General features: G+C 41.7%; 1 protein-coding gene across 1 annotated transcript in view; it reads left to right on the plus strand.

The window, feature by feature from the left end:
- LOC138259932 (NF-kappa-B inhibitor epsilon-like) overlaps positions 1-12,218 on the plus strand; it is a 53,757-nt gene that overhangs the window by 9,237 nt on the left and 32,302 nt on the right. The window lies entirely within an intron of this gene.

Raw genomic sequence — 12,218 nt, forward strand, 5'->3', positions numbered from 1 at the left:
GCTTCGGCCGCGTGCGCTGCCTTCCACGGGGCACTCTTTGTATACAGTAAGGGAATTCCTGCCTGTCATCCAATCTGCAATTACATAACTCAGAGCTGTTGTCTTCCAATTGCGTCAGTAGCGTCTTCACGGAAATGATTTTCTTTGCATTCTGGTGCTTGAAGTCCTCAATTTATAATTGGTTAAAGAGGAGTACAATTACTACTACAAAGAAAACCTGCACTGTATGAACCACTCGTGTATGGAACCAGGATACTTCAGAGCTCTGTCAAATGCTACCTTATGTCACTAGGGTGTGTTTCACCCAGTTCAGAATTTTGAAAGTAACACCACTAAGGATGCTGTTGCGGGCTGAAAAACTCCCACACCGTCTGTGAAAGCCATCCTTACAACACTGGGCTTTTTGTAGCTTTGTACCTGTAGGTGTGCAGGTGGCCTTCTTTCTTAAGCAACCAAAATCTAAATGCCAGTCATCTTGGATAGGTTCTGCCATCTTCTCGTGTACCTCGTATACAGCGGTTCCCTGGATTCATTTTTTGTATAGTCTAGGAAAGTAAAGGAAAATACTTTGTTTGTGTGTATTCAGTGCCCCTGAGGCTGACACTATTTTCTGTACGTGTAGAGATTCTGAAGTGAAATTGATAAGAGTTATGCATCATATGTCCTTGATCTCACCTCATATTCTCTCCCAGAATACCCACGGTCCTCGCAGTACAGCCATTGCTTAGCAAAGAAAACTGAGACTACCATTTCAGTCACTGGGTCAGGCTTAGTGCAGTTTCATTCTGGGACATTGTTGTGCGCTTATGTCATAGTTTGGAATAGTTGAAAAGGAATCCTCAGTATGTTGACTCTAGATTAGTTTCAAGGGTGGACAGATGCTGGGAAGACACGGACTGCGCTGCTTGTTGTAAATGATGTACTCCCCTGGTAAAATAAACTGAATCTGCTATGTTTCAGTATGCTTAATAATGTAACAAGTAGTGACAAGCACACTTGAGAAGGAACCTATAGTTGCACGGGGAAGATTTGTTCAGGCATTTTTAATAAATGGGCATTAGGAGCATTCAATTTGAGACTTTCCATTGGATTATAATCTGCTGAATTGCATTGAGGAAAATGATTACAGGGCGTTATTTGGTTAATGCCTGGAGTCAGGAGAAGATATCTTTCAATCACTTGCAGGCCATGACCGTTTGGTCAACAAGATGGTAAGCTTTCAATCAATGCTCCCTGTCTGTTGCAGGTAGAACTATGTAGCTTACCTTGGAAACTTTGGCGCGCTGCTTATAATTCAGGAGATTTCTTCTGCGAGACCTGGCGTATGCGTTCGACACTTGGCACATGAAACATCATTGATGACATCAGGTGTGGTCACGCACGTGACCTTGTCTGTCAGCCATAATTGTTTTGGACAAAGAGATTGGATGACAGAGAAAAGATCATGGTATCGGCATACTCTGGTGACATGATCATTGGCGACTGCATCAACATAAATCTTGCAATTGGCCATTACAAGATTGCAGTGGCATGGTGATTTTGAATTATAATTACAGCAGTCAAAATCAATAATGTGGAATTCTATTTCGTAATTGTCAATCCCTTGGTGTATCTCTGTCAGTTGAGATTGTGGAATGCCTACAGTTTTACCCAAAAGAAATATTGGATATTTTTGCCTACCATGGAATTTTCTCACATTTCTTAGTGGTGATATGCGGCAGTGATCTAGTCCAGCTCGGTGGTGAAGAGTGGACGCTGGGCAAATCCATCACACCAAAATATGGCCTCACAGTCCACTGCCTCAATTTTGGCCATCTAGTACACAGCCCATGTTATGATAAGTGTTGTTGAAAGCGTATTTTGCGAACTACAAACAAACAGGAGTTTTGGATGACTGTTGGTGGTGTGTAATTGAAGATTTTTGCAAACTGGTTCTCCATATAGTATTATTAATGAAGAGAAGTGTCTGTAGGTCTTCGTTTGTGGAGAAGGTAGGGGAACATTCATAAAATCAGACATACATCCTGAAGGATATAGTGCTCAAAGAATATACCTGTTTTACACACTAGGAAAGGATAATGTGGTATCTGAGTTTTCTTTTTATCTATGATGCTAGAACACATGGAGCAATGTGAAGATGAAGTGTGGAATGGTTTTCCAGCGGCCTTAGTACACGATATTGGTATATCAGCTATGAAGAACGTTGGTTTGGGAGTAGAATATAACAGAGATACAGTGTTGCAGAATGTTATTTTGTATATTAATGATGACTGGTCTATTAAGGAGACATTAACTGGACATAATAAATAGACCATTCGGGAGGTAAGATCTGAGCTAACCATAGATAATGGTATGGTTCTCAGAGGTGACAGACTTATTCTGCTGATGGATTGGGCTGCATTGTCATAGAATTATGTCATGAGGGTCATTTTGACATAGTTAGAACAAAAGCTGCAGTAAAAAAATGTTTTGGCCTGGGGTTGATCTGGCAGTTGAAATGTTTGTAAGAATTGTTCTGTGGCGAACAAGTCATTGCTCACTTTAAGACCTCCCATTCCAAAGTATCCATGAGAGTGTGTTAATATTAATATCATGGGTGCAGTAGATTTCCCACAGAAGTATATTAGTGTGTTGATTGATTTGTTTTCAAGATGGCCAGTAACTAAAGTGGTTTTTCAAGCAGGTACAGAATAATCTTTGAATTTTTTTAATTAAGCCTTTGTTTCTGAAGGTATTCCAACGACTATCTTGTTTTAAAAAAAATCTGTTTTATTGATTTTTCAAGAATAACAAACAGACAACAAGTGCCAGCTGGAATAGTTCAGATCACCAACACATTGCAAAAGAAAAACACAGTAGCAGTACACAACAGTCGTCACAGGTAATAGAGCAGCAGATAGTGGCAGCCAAACACGACAACACTATGAGGAGGCATTGTTCAGAAGGTTATGAACCAGCAGATGTATAGGGTGAGGGATTAAGACTAGTCCGAGGGACCATGTTCAAGGGTACAGAGATAGTCTTGAAAGGGCTGCCAAATGTCTATGGGTCGAGACATGGAGGGCTGCAGGGGTGCATAATATTTGCTGACTTTGTCACAATATGTCATACCCTTGAACCACTCCGAGGAGGCGGGGACCCTGCAACTGCCCCAGTGTAGCACAATCTCATGCTTGGCCAACAGGAGGGCCATGGAGGCGAGGCGCTGTGTCAAACGTGGGACATCCCTGGTCTATCCCAAGACAGCAAGGAGAGAATCAGGGGTAAGTAGATAGCCAGCATAGCAGAGATGTGCCTGTAAACCAAGGCCCTCTCGTATGAGATTTCCGGGCAGGACCAGGTTAGGTGGGCAAAGTCCGTCCGTGGAGAGTGACATTTAGGGAAGTGGTCAGTTCTGTTGGAGTTGAATTTAACAATATCGGACGGTGAAAGATAACAGCGGTGAAGAAATTTAAAATGTAATAGTTTGTGCGGATAATTTACCGAGATGCGCTGAGTCTGAGTGCAGCAGTAAGTCCACACCTTGTCAGTAAATGGAATGCCCAGCTCTTCCACCCACTCCTCCTGAACTCGAATTGTCATGTCCGGTTTCATGTCAAGGCATAACTGATATAGCCTATAAATCAAGCGATCACCTCCCGCATCCGTCACCATGTGTATTAATGGAGGGGAAAGTCCCCAGGAGCTAATGGGCATGATGGCAAAAGAGATCTGAGATTATTGTCCAGCGACTATTTTGAGTGACAATTAAAATTCATGGTGAAGTGTTATTTTGAAAATCTAGTAATAAAGCACAGAACTACTTTCATGATATAGTCCCGGTGGCAATGGCTTGGTGGGACGGTTCAACTGTGTAAAATAACTATTCAGTCTGCCAGTAGTAGCAATGAGGATTGGATTACCCAGATAGGCAAAACAGTTTGCTGTGTCACATGTAATGAGCTACGGGTCTAGCTCTGTTTGTGACTATGATAAAACAAGGTCCAACCAAGAACAATCCTGGATGGTAGTTCCACAGATGTGTGAAACAATGGTCATTGGGAGAGGTACACACTGAAATGATGGAGACTTGTGATGAGAGTAAAGTTTAATTTGACTTAAAACATAGTGGCAAGCCTACGAGAGTCAAGGATCGTGACTGGGTTTGCATTAAGAAACCTGGTGAGGTGCGTAAGGATGAGTCTCAATTTTATGTCCCAGATGAAGTGGAGAACGTTTTATAACAGTGGTCTCAACCGTTTGACTCCTGAGGACCCCCACTTAATCATTACTGAAACCCAGGGACTCGCAATGAATCACTATTGGAATCTGGGTACTCCCACTGAGCCATTACTTTAAGTAGGAGATCCCAGCCTAATCCTTTTTCGATGATTTGAACAGCAAAACAATGTACAAAAAATGCAGAAAAACAAATACACAAAATATATAATCGATATATTTAATTCACAAACAAATATTAAAAAAATCAAAATTTTAATGGGATGGTTGGACCTTTTCTAAATTCAAATGAGGCCACTGGTGCAGAGAAGTGATCTCTGAGTTCTCCATTCAACCTGTGTCATAACTGCTACATTGCTGCCATGTCACGTGTGACACCTTTAGGCATTCCCATCATTTTTCTAGTACTGGGCAAAACAGCATTTTTTTCATTAAAATTGTGAGAACTTATACAAATGTTTGTGAAACTCAGTTACCTGTATCTTGAGTGATAATTGCATGGAAGTTCATTTGTCACATACAATAGTCACGTGGCATACCAGTAGGAAACAAGTTTGAAGAGAAAATATCTCCATGTGAACCAGTCTCTTGCACTCAAACAATATCTGAAGTGCCTGCAAAATCTTACAAAATTCACATAATGTGAATTTCACACATTTCATTGGATTAAAAAAATGCCCAGGCCTACATTTTAGGCGATAGCACTTCTCTAAATGGGCCAAGCCTGCCAGGGCAGGGCTGGGGCGAAGCAAACACACATTTGTAATGCTATAGGTCTCGCATTTGCTTGAGTTTGAGCTGTTGGCGTTCTTGCCACATAAATCAGCCAACCCTCCTGCATAATTTGGTCCTCTCTGCCACATAATTCCAGTGGCCCTGCATCTAACTGAAGCACTTCCACTTACCTTCCTGTAGCTGCAGCAAAAAATGAAAATATTGCCATTATTTATTATATTTATTATATTTTTATAATATTATTTTGGGGTCCCCCACAACCTAGTGTGGGGACCCAGAGATGACCTAGAAAGAAAGAGCACACCGTGCAATGAGTTATGAGCAAAATGTTTTGTAAAAGGAATGCCCCACAAAGCATTATGTTGTGAGTTTCTGAGTGCAGCGAATATTGTAGTATCTTGATTGTACTGCTCAGAACCACCCCTAGAGGGCACCACTATAAAAAATATCATTTGTAAGAAACATGGTCATGTAACCATATAGTTATCCCCTAGAGAGCATAACCACATGAAAACGGAATGGCAGAACGTAATGCAGTGTAACCAAATATTTAGCCTCTAGAAGGTGTAGTGAATTACACATTTTCAGGCCTAGCAGGGCTACTAGAATAATATTACAAACAAGGCCCTTAAAACACAAACTACTCCCAGCTGTAAAACAAAAGTTCCAGCCATAAGAGAACTTAAAAAGACACTGACTGGTGGGAGAAGTTATTATTTTGCGGTTTCCCCCAACCTATTGTGGGGAGCCCGAGATGCCCTATACAGAAAGAGTGCGCCGTGCTGAACATTTTGATGATGGTCCCATTATCCTAGGGACACCATACGGCGAGTTATGGGCAAAAATGTTTTGTAAAAGGAATGCCCCATAAAGCATTATGGGACAAGTTTCCAAGGGCACCAAATATTGTAATATCTTAACTGTAATGCTCAGAACAGCCCCTAGAGGACACCATAATAAAAATACAATTTGTAAGAAACATGGTCATGTAATCATACAGCCAGCCCCTAGAGGGAATAACAACATGAAAACAGAATGACAGAAAGTAATGCAGTGTAACCATATGTGTAGCCCCTAAAGGGCATAATGCCTTACACATTTTCAGGCCTACAGGTCTACTGCAATACTATTACAAACAAAGCCCTTAAAACACAAACTACTCCCAGCTGTAAAACAAAAGTTCCAGCCTTGAGAGAGCTTTAAAAGACATTGAATGGGGGAGAGGTTACTATTTTGGGATCCACCCTTGACCTAGACAGAGTGTGTGTAACTTTCGTAGGACTGCCACAGGCTTACAGGCAAAAATGTTTTGAAAAATAAATGCCCTCCAAAGCATTATGAGGCGAGTTTCCCAGAGTGCAGTGAATATTGTAATATGTGCTCTCCTGCTGTGTCAGGAGAGCCGCTTTGAGGATTTCTGTGGCTTTTTTCTGTTTTAAATACTCCAGTTTGTATATTTGTCAACTGCTAAACTTGTTAAGTGGTACTCATGTAAAGTGCTCCTCAGATTGAGGTCACGCTGTATGAAACTTGACGTAGTCATGTAAAGCGCTCCGCCGAGTTCGCGCTATATGAAAGTTCACATCCTCTTGCAAAGCGCTCCTTCAATTGAGTTTGCTTTATATGAACCTTTAAAAAAAATATTAAATAAAAAAAGATACCCCCTCCAGCTTGCAGCCTTTGTCAGACACCACAAAGAAACAGCGGCATGCCCAAAACAAGAAAGAGTGAGAAACAACAAACAGCCACACAGCGCAAAGGCAAAAGAAAAAAAGTAGTGCACTACCCTGAGAATGACCCTGTTACATGGATTATTGCACCATCGGCCGATGGTGCAATAATCCATGTAACAGGGTCAGTTTTCAGGGTGGTAACAAAGCAGCCTGAAGGCGGAACAAACGTAAAGCATTTACCTACGAAATCAAGGGAATTTTGAAAGGCAGGCCAAGGAACGAATTAAAGTGATGGGTGTGAGATGGGCTTGGTGCAGGCCCACAGATGTAGATTACAACATGTCGAGAGGCAGCGCTTGCGTGCTGTCTGGACTCGACCTAAAAATATGAAAGTTAACCAGGGCAGCATGTCCTTCAACTTCCGGCTGAAGAAAAAAACACTTTCCTGCCTGTTACATGCTATAGCTGCACACAATGTCACCAGAAGTTCCTTTTGCTGTTCAGGGACTAAGTGATAGGCCTAAAGCATTATTCCATTTCCACTAAATCAATATATTGCCACTTACCTTGTAAAGATTTTTTTTTTTTATTGCTTTTGACTCTGGATAAAGATGCTATATAAACTGTTAAAAAATCTACCCTGCTGGTTTTGATTACGCTTTGTCCAATGAGACCTCATTTATGAATTTGTCAAACTCTGAGTGCTCTATGTTTTAATTACACAGGCCATACCTTGTATACAGGTTTCTCGGGCCACACACCGTTTTAAGGCCACCACCACCCTTTTCTTCCCACTTGAAACATGACTGACAGTCGTTTTGAGGTTGTGACTTGTGGGTCCCTAACCGTTCTGAGCAAACTGCACTCTCCAGAGTGCTGTTAACTCAATTCTACTATCAGGCCCCTGTCATGGGGCTTGAAGGTGTTTTTTAATTATGACTTGTCCAGGCCATTTTTATGATTTGTGACCCTAGAAAACAAATAGTCCACCTGTCCTAATCCTCATTTAAGCCTAGACAGTAATTATGTAGGATGGAAAAAAAGCTCTGGTTATTGGCGTACTAGACATTTTGTTTTTGCTCCGAACAGTTGCCAGAGAAGACATGCGGTAATGATTCGTGTAAACATTGTTTCTGACGTCATTCCAGCAGATTACTGCCTGGCTTCTAAATATGGTGCAAAAGGCAGTAGTCTCCTCTGTGCAGCTGCTTGACTTGAACCTGTGATAGCTGAGAACAGGCTAATCCAAGAGCCCAGTTACCTTAGGAAGGGTATGCCACTATATAAGGCACTTAACACAAGGCAATTTGCATCTTATTGCTGTCTCTTGGTCCTGTTTCACAAGGATGAGATTCCTAGAATTCCTGAAAGTCCCAGGTTAATGCATGAGTAGCTGCCACCCCAGTACAGGTTTTGCTTTGCATTCTAGTACTTGTAGTTTTTTTACTTTGTTTTGGAATATAAAGGTTTGCAAGTTACAAAATACACCTGCAGAACTAAAGCTTTCTGATGCCTGTCTCCAGTAACCATCTCTCATTGGGTTGACCTGTGTTACCATCTCCATCCATCTGCCTCATCTGTCAACTGATGAACAAGCCTCTACTTGTCGCCATGTTTTTCCCCCTCTATATTTGCCATTACGGTAAATTTTGGTGCCTGCCCCAAAGGCCTTTCTTTGTTTCTGCCTCAAGTTTCAATGCTTACTGGTCAAGCCACAGTATTTGTCCTTTAGAGCTAGCAGAAAGATGGGGTGGGGCTGGGAGCTGCCTACCAGTGAGACGCAAGACAAAAGCCCATAAGATGGAGAGGCTTCCTCACTCAGATACCTCATAAACTGTTCGTGTTAACACCTCTGGAGAATGGAGCAGGAAGAGAGCAAGAATGTATCTGCTCTTTTAAGGAGCCATCAGTCTCCTATGTCCTACACCATAGAAACTGGACCATTTCGAAGGTCAGCAGGAATGCTTTGGAAGACCCCTGCAATCTACATGGCAATCTTGGAGGTTCACTCCAATCTCAGTCTTACCTATCAGTCTCACACCATAAGTATAAAATGGATTCCTGAGAATACTGAAATTTTAAGCAATGCTCTTTGCCTTTTTGAGTATGGCTGAGTCCAAACTGAGATGGCTTGGTTTGCAAAATAATGATCAACTGGGATGCAGCCCTATAATTACTACTGACTGAGATTAGTTCAAGCATTCCAGCCATCACTTTTTGTAGACTCCAGTGTGTCGCCCAAAGTGGGATAGGTATGCCCAGACGTGGGTCTTGTGCATACTGTCTCACTGGAACCAAGCTATACCTGGTTGATGATCCCTAATTAGATGAAATCAGTCCTGGGTTGTTTGTGTTCTAGTTCAAGGAGGCCACGGCTGGCAGTTCGGCCTGGACTGTTCCCTTTGGAGGAGGGCAAAACTGATTTGCATATGGCTGGGTCCAAACGAAGGTGGTGTGGTATCCTAAGTAACAATGGACTGGGATGTGGCCCATGTTATCCCCTGTGGTTGAGATTAATTCAAGCATTCCATCGATCACTTTTTAAATACTTCAGTGTTTCTTTTATTCTCATAATAACTTTACCTTCTTTCCAGTTCATGGAAACTATGATGTGTGAATGGGACAACGTGGGCTCTCTTACTGTATTAAAGCGATTTTCTCTGAAAATCATATTATTCAACAAGCATAATAAAAGCATCCTTGATATCCAGAGCACTTTTCGTCCCTGACAGATTGCCTGTTCACTAAAATCATCATATCTATTTGACATCTTTGAAAGTTTACTGTTTTGTTAGCAAGGGGTGCCACCATATGCTTGTCATCACAATTGTGAAAACGTTTGCAAAGACAATAGTTTAATCATTTTCTTTTTGCTGGTGACACTTCAGCATACCTGTAGCCCATTCACTGTAAACCAAAGCATGTGCAACTTTTGGCATCCAGATATACCTCTACTGACCATTGTGTGCAGTCGCCTAGCCGGCACATGGACAGTCCATCAGTCTCTTTTAGAAATTCCTACCAAACTCCAGTTAGCTGCTGTCTTGTCTGAGATCCTTACTGTAAGGTAGGGATTTTTAGCCCATCACATTGACCTGGCTATGTGATTGAAACAAGCAGCTAGGCATAACTATTGGCGTAAAAAATTTAGGTGTCCTAGAGGATGCTTGACTTTTCTTTAGTAGCATTGTTTCGCCAAAGAGTCTAGTTTCCCAATACCTTTAAACTGTCTGTTGGCTCTTCAGCTATTTATGGGACAAGCAACAAGTGGATTCCCTTCATAATATCACATTTGGCTGCTTAATCCCAATCACATCAACCTACAAAAGTTCAATGTCTCGACCATGCTGAAAAGCATGCCATGGCCAAAATTCACTGTCTTCTTTTCAGACACTGCCCTAATAATGAAATGTTCAATGTGTAAATCGGTCATACGTTTTTGTTACCATGTCCGATTGTTCATTCATCCCTTTTGGATTCTCCACGTTTCACCTTTTTCTGTGTGTATTAACACGAATGTAGAAACTCCTCTTGAAACAATTCTCAAATTTCTTGGTTCTTTTCCTGTACTGTGAACTTACTCACTTCAATCAGCTTAGCATGGGATGTGGTTACAAAAAGTCATCTGGCCTAAGACGCAGAATCCTCTAGAAGAGTTGTGTCTTATGTAAAGATGTGGCCTGATACGTGTGGGATAGAATGTTGTGTTTGCAGTATAGCACTACTGGAAAAAGAGGCTGATTTAAGAGCCCTTAGCGCCTCCTTGCACCACATTTGTGCCATTTTTAATGCTAATATGGTCCAACGAGCCCTAAATCGCCTTGCCATATTTACAAAGTGGCACAATGTGTGCATTGCGACATTTTGTAACCCTTTGCGCTACATTACGCCTGTGCCAGGCATAATGTATGCACAGAGGGCGCTCCACCGTTAGGGGCCGGAAAAATGGCGTAAAGAAATCTAAAAGATTGTTTTGCGTCATTTTTCGGCACTTTTAATGCCTGCTCAAAGCAGGTGTTAAAAGGAGGCACACCATTGTTTACAATGGGCTTTGCAGGATTGATTAGCATCAACGTTTTTTACACTAATCCTGCAAAGTTCCACACTGGCGTCAAACATTTTGATGCTAATTCCCTAAGTACCACCATGGCGCGATGTATCATAGCTACGGCGAACATATGGTGCCGTTGGGGAGAGCGCTGTGGGGCACAAGAAAAGTGGCGCTGCACTGTTTGCAGCACCACTTTTCTTAAATTAGGGCCATAGAATTTCCAAAATCAGCAGGGTATTTATGTACAAGACTATATTACACTATTAACAGTGACACACTTGACAAGGTAAATTTAAAAGTAAGCAGCATTACACTTGCTATCTCTGCTCTTGGTTAGTGAGGTGTACAAAGGGAATAACTTAATTATTATTCAGTTGTAATGAAATGTTACCTCAGACCGTGGGGCTCCAAAATTAGACATAGTATCCACAAGAGATAGGTCCTATAACCACCTACTGTCTGTGTACCCTGAGAGGAGACCTCTGTTTTTAGTCTCTTATCTGCAGACATTTAGGCTGCATTTAGAATACTTAGAAACACCCTTAACCTATGTAGTGAGTGCCCTAAAATATAACTAGACCTTCAAAAGCGGGAATCTCACTGAGGTGGGAGTGCAGACTGCATCACTTGCACCAACAGATGTGGTCCGGTAGACCTAGTACTAGATTTTCCCAAATATGTTTGTATTAACAATAGGAGTGGAGCCCACAATCCAGTGGATCTTCTCCTCTGCGTGGGCTTTGGATTCAGCCCCGGCAAGTCTGGGCTCATTTACAGCACTGCCTCTACTCTTGGCCTAATTAAAGCACTGGATGGTTACTTCCACATTTACTACATACTTTTTTGAATTTACATACTCTTCTTTCTCAAGCAGGTAAGGGAGTTGTGTCCGTTTTGGTGGCGACCAGGGAAGAATGATGAAGTACCAGTCAGCTGTAGGGCTTGCAAATACCATTCATTCTGAAAAAGGTTCAAATTGAGCTCTCTGAATAGCACCACGATCATTACTCAATCTGGCCCAAAACTTGACATCTTAGTGTAATTGTGCTGGCACACTGAAGATATCCTGGTCCTTTCAGATGGCATCCATATACATAAACATTTGGGGCAAACCCTTTTGGGTCCTAAGTACACCATGGCATATACCGAAACACTACAGTCCAGTCTCTTTTGTCATTGCCATTCTAAGTCTTCGTGCTTGCTTCCTTATTCTGCTCCTCTGGCTCCTCCTTACCATTCAGTTGATGGCCTAGCAATTTGAAAAATTCAACAAATTTAACTTCCCAAATGTTCTTTAGTTGTGGCCAATTAATGAGCCCTTAAGCTCCCATGTTTTGGTTCTTCTTTGCAATATTTTGAACTGCTCTTTACCACTTGTTCAGCCCTCATTCCAGTATCCATTATTTTTTACACATTCTTTCCATCTCATCTTCTGTCTTTTGACTTAGTCTGCATGTCTCAATATTTTCTACAGCCCCTTGCTTTAACCCTCCCTTCAAACGTCTTTGTTGAACTTAGTGCTGGTTGCCCCACTATTATGT

This window comes from Pleurodeles waltl, chromosome 9, assembly GCF_031143425.1.
Source record: "Pleurodeles waltl isolate 20211129_DDA chromosome 9, aPleWal1.hap1.20221129, whole genome shotgun sequence".
NCBI lineage: Eukaryota > Metazoa > Chordata > Amphibia > Caudata > Salamandridae > Pleurodeles > Pleurodeles waltl.